Genomic DNA, 14,037 nt, shown 5'->3' with positions numbered 1-14,037 from the left:
CCCTCCCCACTCCCCCTCCGACATGACAGCCTTTGGCACCTGTCTTGTGGCCCTGATTGGTGCCTTGGTGACTCCTCTTGAAAACTGAGAATAACAACGGTTTTCAACAGCAGTTATTTCCAGACCTGTCGTCCTTGTCACCAGATCTGAAGAATGGATTTATAAGTCATGACAAAGCATGGCACCTGGGGCTGTCTGCGAATGCTTGGAAATAACAGAGAAGGATGACTTTCTACAGAGTGGTGGCGGAGACAACTCTTACTGTCACATGTAAGAAGGTGAGAAAATATGCTACCCCTCTCCCAGTTCAGCAAAAAGGGGTGCGGGCTGTTCATTGTCCTTATTTTCTAAATTTGAACTAGATAACCTCTTTAAGTTTTTCTTAATATATATTATAAACTCTGTATATTAGTATTTACATAATATTGTTAATGAAATCTTTTTAGTTACGATGACTCCACAAATGTAAAGAACAGTGAAAACATTTTCTTAGCTACTTCCAAGTTTGCCACTACATTCAACTTTGCCTGTAGCAAGCACTGAGTCTTACTAGTGTTTCTGAGCCTGATCTCTCTAGTGTCCAAGATTAAGGAGTCTAACGAGAAACAAAGTGATCGGCTGAATCAAACTACAAGGAGCTTCATTCATAGTGGAGAGGCAGAAGGACATAAAATTATGAAAACCATAATTTTAACTGTAGGCTTGAATAACCCAAGCCTTTCTTGTTTAATGAGTGGTTGGCTATTTGGGAAATGAAAGACTTGGTCATCTTTCACAAGAATTACTCTCAAGAACTAAGACAAATCAAACGAAGAGCCTCTTTGGAATTTTTACTTCTGGCTCCTTTGTATTTTTTTTTAACATAACTGATTATTGGTTTACAGTATTATTTCACAGACTGATTTAATTTTTTTGTCTACTAAAAAAGCAACAATGGGCATTTTTAATTTTATAGAAAAATGAAAAAATATTAATCTTCAGCCATGCCAAAAAGGCAAACAAAAAGAGCAGCTTTTAATTAAATCTAAGGGATAGGAGTCTTAGCAGACTTTTTTCATTTCTCTCTTCATTCCTCCCCCAGCCCCTAGCTGAAGGCTGCGTCAGAGCTGCTCCTGTCCTGATTGGCATTGATCGCGCTTCAGAAAGAAGAATATTAAAAGTCACAATAGTATACATTTTAGAAGAAAATTTTAATTACTAATTCATAAGAAGTAATATTCGCACACCAAGCAGGTTACATGATCTAAATTAAAACACTAAGTTGAATTTGCTCTGAATAATTTTAATACCAGGTAATATAGGGGAAGGGCTATGTGTATATATTCAGTATCCTGTAAGGGAAACTGTGAGTTTCAATCTATGAATAGATTTCAGAATCCAGGTTAGGGCTCCAATGCAATCCTTATTCAGGAAATGCTTGCTCTCTAGGAAGATATGTCTAATGGAAGGGTCTCCTACTGTTTTTGATGTGATCAAAAACCTGGGGACACTTGGAATCTCTATTTTTTAGAGAGATTCTTCTTCTAGTTTGTCCTTGGGATTTAAGCACACAAGCTAAAGAGAAAATAGAATATAAAACCAGTAAGCCAAGCCAGCACAGTGATATATATGTTCCTTTTTGTCTAATTGCTTTGGTATCTGAGTCTTCCAGTCAGTAAACTCTACTGAAGAATTTTGATAAGGATGGAAGTTATTGAAATAAGAAATCAATGACCTGTTCAGCTTTAAAAAACAAACAAACAAACAAACAAACAAACAAACAAAAAAACTTAATAAGCACTCAGCACAAAGTAGAAACTCTCCACATCTTCCCTAACAGTGCGGTTCAGACAATTTAGCAGAACCAAAGTCTACAGAAACCTTCAATACTATCACTGTGTCTACTACAAGCAAAGCAGCAACTAAATGAGTCATATTTCAATAACTAAAAAATTCACACAACAAAAATGAGTGTGTGATGGTATGGATGAAGAATTTCTAAACAACAGGAAAATGGTCTCTCTGGTTGCAGTCACGGCAAGATTGTTTTCCATTATCAGATTAGACAAATTGATTTTTTTCTAACTCAACCAATACTTCAGCCAGAATGAACATTCAATAGATATTTTAAGTTTATTTGTCTTTTTTTCTAATTCAGTATAAGAATCTCTGGGCATATAGCACACCAACGTGCTGAAACAACAACCACCACAGACTCGTTTTGATACATTTGAAAAATATCTTCCAGAAAATATACATTCCTTATTTTGTTTATATATAAAATTGCATATATTTTACTTCTAAACAACTTAAAATATCTAAAAAATAAAAAAAATTAAAAAAACTAAAGAATGGCATTATTAGAACCTCTCCTTAAAGGAAGAAAAATCAGAAGTATTTGTTCAAAAAGAATTGACGTTAAGAAATGAAGCCTATTTGAAGTGATAAGCATACAGCTCTGCGTCATTCCATCTCACAATGCTTTACCTCATTTCCCTTTAAGACTCCTCATGTGTGAGTTCTGAGTGACAGCTGAATGATTAAGGATACTTGCTGCTATTCCAGAAGACCTGAGTTGGTTCCCAGGACTCACATTGGGCAGCTCGAGGCTGTTTATAACTCCAGCTCCAGGGGATCCAACTCCATCTTTTGGCCTCCAAATATAAATCCACATGCACACACGCACAATTTAAACAATAATAAAATCTGTAAGTCCTGGCATTCAATCCACATCTGAGGATAACAATGAGCTCCCAGCTTTAGGGCTTCTCAAGGTATTCTGCTATTGCATCATTAATGATTTACCCTGAGTGGAATTGTACTGATTAAAGGGATTTCTGTAAGAAAATAATGTTTCCTAGTAGTCAATTCACCATAGGATTGGTGGGAATACAAAGCCAAATTAACCTCATTTTTTAAATTAGATATTTTCTTCATTTACATTTCAAATGTTATCCCCTTTCCTAGTTTCCTCTCAGAAAGTCCCCTATACCGCCCCCCAACCCCTGTTCTGCTCCCCTACCCACCCACTCCCGCTTCCTGGCCCTGGCATTCCCATGTACGGGGCATATAATCTTTGCAAGACCAAGGGCCTCTCCTCCCACTGATGGCCGACTAGGCCATCCTCTGCTACATATGCAGCTAGATACACAAGCTCTGGGTGTACTAGTTAGTTCATATTTTTGTTCCTCCTATAGGGTTTGTCTTAGTCAGGGTTTCTATTCCTGCACAAACATCACGACCAAGAAGCAAGTTGGGGAGGAAAGGGCTTATTCAGCTTACACTTCCACATTGCTGTTCATCACCAAAGAAGTCAGGACTGGAACTCAAGCAGGTCAGGAAGCAGGAGCTGATTCAGAGGCCATGGAGGGATGTTGCTTACTGGCTTGCTTCTTCTGGCTTGCTCAGCTTGCTTTCTTTTAGAACCCAAGACTACCAGCCCAGACATGGTCCCACCCACAAGGGGCCCTTCCTCCTTGATCACTAATTGAGTAAATGCCCCACAGCTGGATCTCACGGAGGCACTTCCCCCACTGAAGCTACTTTCTCCATGATAACTCCAGCCTGTGTCAAGTTGACACACAAAACCAGCCAGTACAGGGTTGCAGACCCCTTTAGCTCATTGGGTAATTTCTCTAGCTCCTTCAATGGGGGTCATGTGTTCCATCTAATAGATGACTGTGAGCATCCACTTCTGTATTTGCCAGACACTGGCAAATACAAGAAATAGCTATATCAGGGTCCTGTTAGCAAAATCTTTCTGGCATATGCAATAGTGTCTGGGTTTGGTGGTTGTTTATGGGATGGTTCCCCGGGTGGGGCAGTCTCTGAATGGTTTTTTTTTTTTTTTTTTGGTTTTTTAATATAATATTTTATTAATTCTTTGAGAATGTTATACAATGTATTTTGGTCATATTCACCTCCTACCTTTTCCAGGTTCACCTTACACCTCTTACTCCTCCCAACTTTATATCATCTCCACACACATACACACACACACACACACGGAGAGAGAGAGAGAGAGAGAGAGAGAGAGAGAGAGACAGAGACAGAGACAGAGACAGAGAGACAGATTTAATTACCCATTTGCAATTTGTATTACCTGTGTATTCATAGGCACTGGGCCATGTACCAGAGCATGTTGGTCTACCAGGGAACGTACTCTTAAAGAAAACTGATTCTTCCTCTTCCAGAAGCCATCAATATTCAATAGCTCCTGAGTTAAAGATTTGAACATGGGAGCACCTTTCTACTCCATAATAGATGATCAAGTGGCTTGATCTTGTGCAGGTCCGCACAGGCACCACAACTACTGTGAGTTTTTGAGTATAGCAGTCCTGAAATGCCCTGAAAATACTATTTAGCTCCAACGATCCTCCCTGATCTCTGGTCCTTCCAGTCTCTCCTCATCTTCTTTCACAATGGTTCTTCTGAGCTTTGTAGAAAGTGGGAGTAAGGTAAGATTCAGATGTACAATTTATGGCCAAGTACTCTACTCAGACTTATTCTATACTCTTTGACCAGTTGTTTCTGAATTAATAATCAGTTTCCTTTACCTAATAAATAGTACTCAAAAGAACCACAAATTGGTGCATTTATTATTTTAATTTTTTTTAAACTTGTATGTATGTTAGCCTGCTTCTATATATGTGAACAATCTATGTACAGGACCAAGTGGATCCCAAAAGAGGACATTTGATTCCCTAAAATTGAAATAACAGATGATTGTGAGCTGCTATGTGGAGATACTGGAAACTGAACCAAGGGCTTCTGCAAAAGCAGTTAGTGTAATTAACCAGAACTGGGAAGAGCACATGAATTGATGCTTTTTTTTTTTTTAATTCAAATATGTTGAAGAGTCACAACACTTTATAAAGTAGTCCTTCTTATCTTCTTATTCAGGAAATTACTTCTGAAGAAATCATGCAATATGTAGGAAGATTCAAATAATGAAGCTATTCTTCCTAGCATTATCTTTAGCTGTAAGAAAAACAAACTGTAAACAGGAGAGTGATTGCATTGACTCTGAATGTTTCATTGAGTTTGTTTTCTTTTTCTTTCTTATTGGTTATCTTATTTATTTACATTACAAATGTTTTCCCTTTTCCTAGTTTCCCCTTCACAAACCACCTATGCCCTCCCCCTACCTCTATGAGTGTGCTTTCCCACCCACACACCCACTGCCCCCTCAACACGCTAGCATTCCCCTATGCTAAGGTATTGAGTTTTCACAGGACCAAGGGTCTCCCCTTCCATTGATGCCAAATAAAGCCTTCCTCTGCTACATATGCAGCTGGAGCCATGGATCCCTCCATGTGTACTCTTTGGTTGGTGGTTTACTCCCTAGAAACTTTGTTTAGTGTAAAGACTCAATGGACAGATATAAAAAGGGCAGACTCTAACCACACTGCCCTTCCAGAGACACATTTTCCTCCCATCCCACAACTCAGCCCAGGGCAGAGCCAGAGCTCCAATACCCTCCCACATCCAGAGATAGCCTGACTCACAGATGCTCCATTCAACACAACCAAGCTCACAGGTTGTGAGCCCCATCTCAATACCTGGCCTACCTGGAACCCTACAAGGCCCAGCTGAGATTGACCCTATTCATCCTGCCCTGCCAGAGACACATCTTCCATTACAACCTACAACTTGGCCAGGGCACTCTAAGACTTACCCACACCCAGAGACAGCTTGATTCTCAGGTGCTCCTACATAACCAGGCTCACAGGCTCACAGAAGGGACAAGATTCAGTCAGAGACAGCAAGGCCAGTTAACACTGGAGATAACCATATGGCAAGAGGCAAGCACAAAAACATAGGCAACAGAAACCAATGCCACTTGGCCCCAGGAGAACCCAGCAGTCCCACCATAGCAAGCCCTGGATACCATAACATACCTTAAAAGCAAGACTCCAACCTAAAATCCAATGTTATGAAGATGATAGAGATCTTTAAGAAGGACATAAATAATTCCCTTGAAGAAATACAGAAGAACACATGTAAACAGATAGAAGCCTTTATAGAGGAAACATATATATCACTTAAAGAAATACAGGAAACTACAATCATACACAAAAAGGAATTAAACATAACCAAATATGTTATGTTTGGTTAGGTTAGAAATAGGTTCTAAATATGGAAATAGAAACAATAAAGAAATCACAAAGGGATGTAACCCTGGAGATGGAAAACCTAGAAAAGAAATCAGGAGTTACAGATGCATCAACAACAGAGTTTAAGAGATAGAAGAGAGAGTCTCAGGTGTAGAAGATACCATAGAAAATATTGGCACAACAGTCAAAGAAAATACAAAGTTCAAAAAGATCCTAATCCAAAACATACAGGAAATTCAGAACACAATAAAAAGACCAAACTTAAAAATAATAGGAATAGAAGCAAGAGAGAATATCCTCAATGCAAAGAGCCAAGAAACATCTTGAGCAAAATCATAGAAGAAAATTTCCCTATCCTAAAGAAAGATATGGTTTTAAATGTACAAGAAGCCTGGTAGAATTTTTAGGGTCACTTATATATACTATCATATCATCTGTAAAAAGTGATATTTTGACTTCCTCTTTTCCAATTTGTATCCCCTTGATCTCCTTTTGTTGTCTAATTGCTCTGGCTAATACTTCAAGTACTATGTTGAAAAGGTAGGGAGAAAGTGGGCAGCCTTGTCTAGTCCCTGATTTTAGTGGGATTGCTTCCAGCTTCTCTCCATTTACTTTGATGTTGGCTACTGGTTTGCTGTAGATTGCTTTTATCATGTTTAGGTATGGGCCTTGAATTCCTGATCTTTCCAAGACTTTTATCATGAATAGGTGTTGGATTTTTCAAATGCTTTCTCTGCATCTAACGAGATGATTATGTGGTTTTTGTCTTTGAGTTTGTTTATATAATGTAGTACGTTGATGGATTTTCGTATATTAAACCATCCCTGCATCCCTGGAATAAAACCTACTTGGTCAGGATGGATGATTGTTTTGATGTGTTCTTGGATTCGGTTTGCGAGAATTTTATTGAGTATTTTTGCATCAATATTCATAAGGGAAATTGGTCTGAAGTTCTCTGTCTTTGTTGGATCTTTCTGAGGTTTAGGTATCAGAGTAATCGTGGCTTCATAGAATGAATATGATACAATCAGATAGGGGACTAATATCCAACATATATAAAGAACTCAAGAAGGTGGACTTCAGAAAATCAAATAACCCCATTAAGAAATGGGGCTCAGAACTGAACAAAGAATTCTCACCTGAGGAATACCGAATGGCAGAGAAGCACGTGAAAAAATGTTCAACATCCTTAATCATCATGGAAATGCAAATCAAAACAACCCTGAGATTCCACCTCACACCAGTCAGAAGGGCTAAGATCAAAAATTCAGGTGACAGCAGATGCTGGCGAGGATGTGGAGAAAGAGGAACACTCCTCCATTGTTGGTGGGATTGCAGGCTTGTACAACCACTCTGGAAATCAGTCTGGCGGTTCCTCAGAAAATTGGACATAGTACTACCGGAGGATCCCGCAATACCTCTTCTGGGCATATATCCAGAAGATCTCCCAACCGGTAAGAAGGACACATGCTCCACTATGTTCATAGCAGCCTTATTTATAATAGCCAGAAGCTGGAAAGAACCCAGATGCCCCTCAACAGAGGAATGGATACAGAAAATGTGGTCCATTTACACAATGGAGTACTACTCAGCTATGAAAAAGAATGAATTTATGAAATTCCTAGCCAAATGGATGGACCTGGAGGGCATCATCCTGAGTGAGGTAACACATTCACAAAGGAACTCACACAATATGTACTCACTGATAAGTGGATATTAGCCCAAAACCTAGGATACCCAAGATATAAGATACAATTTGCTAAACACATGAAACTCAAGAAGAATGAAGACTGAAGTGTGGACACTATGCCCCTCCTTAAAATTGGGAACAAAACACCCATGGAAGGAGTTACAGAGACAAAGTTTGGAGCTGAGACGAAAGGATGGACCATGTAGAGACTGCCATATCCAGGGATCCACCCCATAATCAGCTTCCAAACGCTGACACCATTGCATACACTAGCAAGATTTTATCGAAAGGACCCAGATGTAGCTGTCTCTTGTGAGACTATGCCGGGGCCTAGCAAACACAGAAGTGGATGCTCACAGTCAGCTATTGGATGGATCACAGGACTCCCAATGGAGGAGCTAGAGAAAGTACCCAAGGAGCTAAAGGGATCTGCAACCCTATAGGTGGAACAACATTATGAACTAACCAGTACCCTGGAGCTCTTGACTCTAGCTGCATATGTATCAAAAGATGGCCTAGTCGGCCATCACTGGAAAGAGAGGCCCATTGGACACGCAAACTGTATATGCCCCAGTACAGGGGAATGCCAGGGCCAAAAAAAAAAAATGGGAATGAGTGGGTAGGGAAGTGGGGGGGGAGGGTATGGGGGACTTTTGGGATAGCATTGGAAATGTAATTGAGGAAAACATGTAATAAAAAAATAAATAAATAAAAAATTAAAAAGTAAAATAAAAAATAAAAAATAAATGTACAAGAAGCCTAGAGAACTCAAAATAAATTCAACCAGAAAAGAAATTCATCCTGCCAAATAATAATCAAAACACTAAATGCATAGAACAAAGAAAGAATATTAAATTAAAATAGGTAAGAGGAAAAGGCCAAGTAAGGGATAAATGCAGACCTAGCAGAATTACACCAGATTTCTCAACTGAGACTCTAAAAGATAGAAGATCTTGGACAGATGTCATACAGACCCTAAGAGAACACAAATGTCAGCCAGACTACTATACCCAGAAAAACTATTAATCACCATAAGTGGAGAAACCAAGATACTTCATTAAAAAGGCAGATGCAAACAGTATCTTTCCATTAAAATAGCCCTATAAAAGATAATAGAAAGAAAACTCCAACACAAAGAAGGAAATTACACCCAAGATAAACCAATTAATCATCTCACAACAAACCCAAAAGAAGAGAACTACACAGCATAATATCAGCACTAAAGAAGAACAGGAAGTTTTCTTGGTCTTTAATATCTCTCAACATCAATGGACTCAATTCCTCAATAAAAAGACATAAGCTAACAGACTGGATACATAAACAGGTCCCAGCATTTTGTTGCATACAGGAAACACACATCACTGAAAAAAAAAAAAAAAAAAAAAACAGATACTGCCTAAGACTAAAAGGCTGGAAAAAAATTCCAATCAAATGGCTGGAAAAAAATTTCCAATCAAATGGCCACAAGAAACTACCTTGAGTAGCCATTCTAATATCCAATATAATAAGCTTTTAACCAAAAGTTATCAAAAGAGATGAGGAAGGACCCTTCATACTAATCAAAGGAAAAATCCAGCAAGATGAACTCTCATTCTAAATATTTATGCCCCAAATGCAAGGGCACCCACATTTATAAAAGAAATGTTACTAAAGCTCAAAACATTCATTGATCCTCACACAATAGTGGGAGACTTCAACACCCCACTCTCACCAATGGACAGATCCTGGAAACAGAAACTAAATAGAGACACAGTGAAACTACCAAAACTTATGAACCAAATGGATTTAACAGATATCTATAGAACATTTCATCCTAAAGCAAAAGAACATACCTTCTTCTCAGCACCTAGTGGTACCTTCTCCAAAATTAACCATATAATTGGTCATTACACAAGCATCAACAGATACAAGATTGATCCCATGCATCCCATCAGATCACCATGTACTCAGGTTGGTCTTCAATAACAACAAACAACAACAGAAAGCCCACATACTCAGGGAAACTGAATAACTCTCTACTCAATGATAACTTGGTCAGGGAAGAAAGAAAGAAATTAAAGACTCTCAAGATATTAATAAAAATGAAGGCATAGCATACCCAAACTTATAGGACACAATCAAAGCAGTGCTAAGAGGAAAATTCATAGCAATGAGTAACTTCATAAAGAAATTGGTGAGATCCTACACTAGCAGCATAATAGCACATCTGAAAGCTATAGAATGGAAAGAAGCAAACACACCCAAGAGGAGTAGATAGCAGGAAATAATCAAACTCAAAGCTGAAATCAACCAATTAGAAACAAAGAGAACTATACAAAGAATCAACAAAATAACTAGCTGGTTCTCTGAGAAAAATTAACAAAATAGATAAACCCTTAGCCAAACTAACTAAAGAACACAGAGACAGTATCCAAATTTAAAGAAACAAACAAAAAACATAAAGGAAAAGGAAGACAAAACAACAAAAACTGAAGAAATTTTTTAAAAACTCATCAGATTCTACAACAAAAGTCTATATTCAACAAAACTGGAAAATTTACATGAAATGGAAAATCTACATGAGATGGAAAATCTACATGAAATGGAAAATCTACATGAAATGGATGATTTTCTAGACAGGTACCAAAGTGAAATCAGGACCAGATAAATTATATAAACAGCCCGGCGTGGTGGCGCACGCCTTTAATCCCAGCACTTGGGAAGCAGAGGCAGGCAGACTTCTGAGTTGAAGACCAACCTGGTCTACACAATGAGTTCCAGGACAGCCAAGGCTACACAGAGAAACCCTGACTTAAAAAAAAAAATAGATAAACAATCTCATAATCAATAAGGAAATAAAAATAGTCGTTAAAAGTCTCCTGACCCAAAGAAGAAGCCCAGGTCCAGATGGTTTTAGTGAAAAATTATATCAGACCTTGATACCAATACTACTCAAACTATTCCACAAAATAGAACCCGAAGGAATACTACCTAATTCATCCCATGAAGCCACAGTTATGCTGATACCTAAGCCACATAAAGACTCAACAAAGACCCAACTTCAGATCAATTTCACTTAGGAATATCGATGCAAAAATACTCAATAAAATTCTAACAGACCAAATCCAAGAACACATCAAATCCATTATCCACCAAGACCAAGTAGGCTTCATCCCAGGAACACAGGGATGGTTCAATATTCAGAAATACATCAACCTTGGCCTAGTCGGCCATCATTGGGAAGAGAGGCCCCTAGGTCTTACAAACTTTATATGCCCCAGTACAGGGGAAAGCCAGGGCCAAGAAGTGGGAGTGGGTGGGTAGGGGAACAGGACAGGGAGAGGGTATAGGGAACTTTGAAATGTAAGTAAAGAAAATATCGAATAAATTTTTAAAAAGAAATACATCAATTTAATCCACTACATAAACAAACTCAAAGAAAAAAAATCACATGATCATCTCATTAGATGCTGAAAAAGCCTTCGACAAAATGCAACACCTCTTTAGGTTAAAAGTCTTAGAAAGATCAGGAATTCAAAACACATACCTAAACATAATAAAAGCAATATACAGCAAGCCAACATCAAATTAAATGGAAATAAATTTGAAGCAATCTCACTAAAATCAAGGACAAGACAAGGCTCCCCACAGTCTATTTATTCAATAGAGTACTCAAAGTTCTAGCTAGAGATATTAGACAACAAAAGGATGTCAAAAGGATACAAATCGGAAAGGAAAAAGTCAAGATATCACTATTTGCACATGATATGATTGTATACATACTCAACCCAAAAAATTCTACCAGGGAACTCCTACACCTGAGAAACTTCAGCAAAGTGGTGGGATATAAAATTAACTCAAACAAATCAGTAGACTTTCTCTACTGAATGGATAAGCAGGCTGAGAAAGACATTAAGGAAATAACACCCATCACAATATTCATAAGTATAAATATTACTTACATAAAGTATCTTGGAGTAACTCCAAGCAAGTGACAAATCTGTATGACAAGAACTTCAAGTCCCTGAAGAAAGAAATCAAAGAAGACTTCAGATATGGAAAGATCTCCATGCTCACAATTGGTAGAATTAATATAGTAAAAATGGCCATCTTACTAAAAGCAATCTACAGATTCAATGCAATCCCCTTCGAAATTCCAACACAATTCTTCACAGAGATAGAAAGAGCAATTCTCAACTTTATAACAAAAGAAAAAGAAAAAGAAAACGAGGATCGCAAAAACAATTCTCAACGATAAAAGAATTTCTGGTGGAATCACCATCCCTTGACCTCAAGCTGTACTACAGAGCAATTGTGATTTTAAAAAAAAGCATGGTATTGGTACAATGACAGGCAGGTAAATCAATGGAATAGAATTGAAGACCCGGAAATGAACCCACATGCCTATGGTCACTTGATCTTTGACAAAGGAGCTAAAACCATCCAGTGGGGGAAAAAAACAACATTTTCAACAAATGGTGCTGGCTCAACTGGCGCTTAGCATGTAGAAGAATTCAAATTGATCCATTTTTATCTTCTTGTACAAAGTTCAAGTCCAAGTAGATCAACGACTTCCACATTAAACCAGATACACTAAATCTAAAAAAAGAGAAAGTGGGAAAGAGCTTTGAATACATCAGCACAGGGGAAATTTTCCTGAACAGAATACCATGGCTCAGGCTCTAAGATCAACAATTGACAAATGGGACCTCATGAAACTGTAAAGCTTCTATAAGGCAAAGGACACTGTCAATAGGACCAAATGGCAACCCACAAATTGGGAAAAGATCTTTACCAACCCTACATCTGATAGAAGGCCAATATCCAAATACACAAAGAACTCAAGAAGTTAGACTCCAGGGCAGCAGCAACGGGCTGGGCTTGCCGGAGCAGGCAGCCATGGGCAACCTTGAATAGGACAGAGTCATCCTGCAACTGAAGCAACAGAGGGACAAGCTGAGGCAGGACCAGAAGAGGGCCAGGCAACAGCTAAAGAGGAAGTAGGCTCTGGCCAGGCAGCTGCTGCGGGATAGCAGGAAAGAATGGGCCAAGCTGCTGCCCCAAAAGAGGTACTGAGAGCAACTGCTTGATAGGACAGAAAACCAGATCAGCAGCCTGGAAGCCATGGTTCAGAGCATCAAGTTCACGCAGATCGAGATGAAGGTGATGGAGGAGCTTCAGGTGGGGGACGAATGTCTAAATAAGATGCACCAGGTGATGTCCAAAGAGGAGGTGGAGAGGATCCTGGAGGAGACCCAAGAGGCAGTGGAGTACCAGGGGCAAACTGATGAGCTGCTGGCAGAAAGCTTCACCCAGGAGGACGAGGATGCCATCCTGGGAGAGCTGAAAACAATCACTCTGGAACAAATCGAGTTACAAGAGGTTCCTTCGGAGCCCCTCCCTGATGTTAACCCAAAAGCCCCTGCCAAGGCCAGATGCAGGGCTGGTGACGGCTTCATTACCTGGCCTCTCGAGGGACTCTTAGGCATACTCTGAGGACTGGCCCACAGAGCCTTTGGCTGAGAGTCAACCCTGAGGGCTCCCAGGAGGCCTGAAGGGCTGGACTGGCCAGTGCAGGTGCTGACGGCTGGAACAGCTGCTTACACGGTAGCCCTTCACAGTTTAGTCTGGATGCACCTTTGTCTCTTTCTCCTTCTGGACTAAGTGGACATTCAATCAGCCAGGCCCAGCTTCAGGCAGCTGTGAACCCCACCGTGGCCGCAGCCCACTACTCCTGGTGCTGTTCTCAAGCTGACCCAACCCGTCTGACCTCTTTTGTGAGGAAGGGCCTCAGACCTCCTCGAGGTCCCTGTGCTTCCTTCTCTTGTTTCTGCTGCTCACATGAGCGGGTGAGGGCTTAAGTTGAGGAGTTTTCACCTTGCCTGGCATCCTGATATCCCTCAGTTTCCCAGCAGGCTAGTGGCAGAAACTCTAGGGTACTGGTGTTGTCTCTTGGTACCTCAGACTTGAGCCTCTTATGTTGGCAGAGGTGGACCAGAGGATATCCTGCTGAATGGACCAATCTAGGAGCCTGACTTGGGGGGTCTGTTCACAAAAGAAAGACATGTTAAGGTGGTAACAAGACCTTGTTTTAATAGGTATGTGCTTCATGGAGTCCTTGGACACACTAAGCCACCAACGCCTAGGAGGCACAGAACTCGAAAGTGACCTCCAGAGCCCTATGTTTGTTTGATTACGGACGATCTCTGGTGTTCTGGTCTTTGAGGAACAAAGGGTCTTATGTACCCTTAGGGCTTACCAGGAAAGGAGGGT

At 39.8% G+C, this 14,037-nt stretch overlaps 1 pseudogene; it reads left to right on the top strand.

Annotated features, from left to right (window-relative positions):
- The first annotated feature begins 224 nt into the window (after nt 1-224).
- On the top strand, nt 225-13,260 carry Gm13531 (annotated as a pseudogene).
- The last annotated feature ends 777 nt before the right edge of the window (nt 13,261-14,037 follow it).

The sequence above is a fragment of the Mus musculus genome, chromosome 2 (assembly GCF_000001635.26).
Source record: "Mus musculus strain C57BL/6J chromosome 2, GRCm38.p6 C57BL/6J".
NCBI lineage: Eukaryota > Metazoa > Chordata > Mammalia > Rodentia > Muridae > Mus > Mus musculus.
The sequence above is the reverse complement of the archived record's forward strand: the minus strand, read 5'-3'. Positions and strand labels throughout refer to the sequence as shown.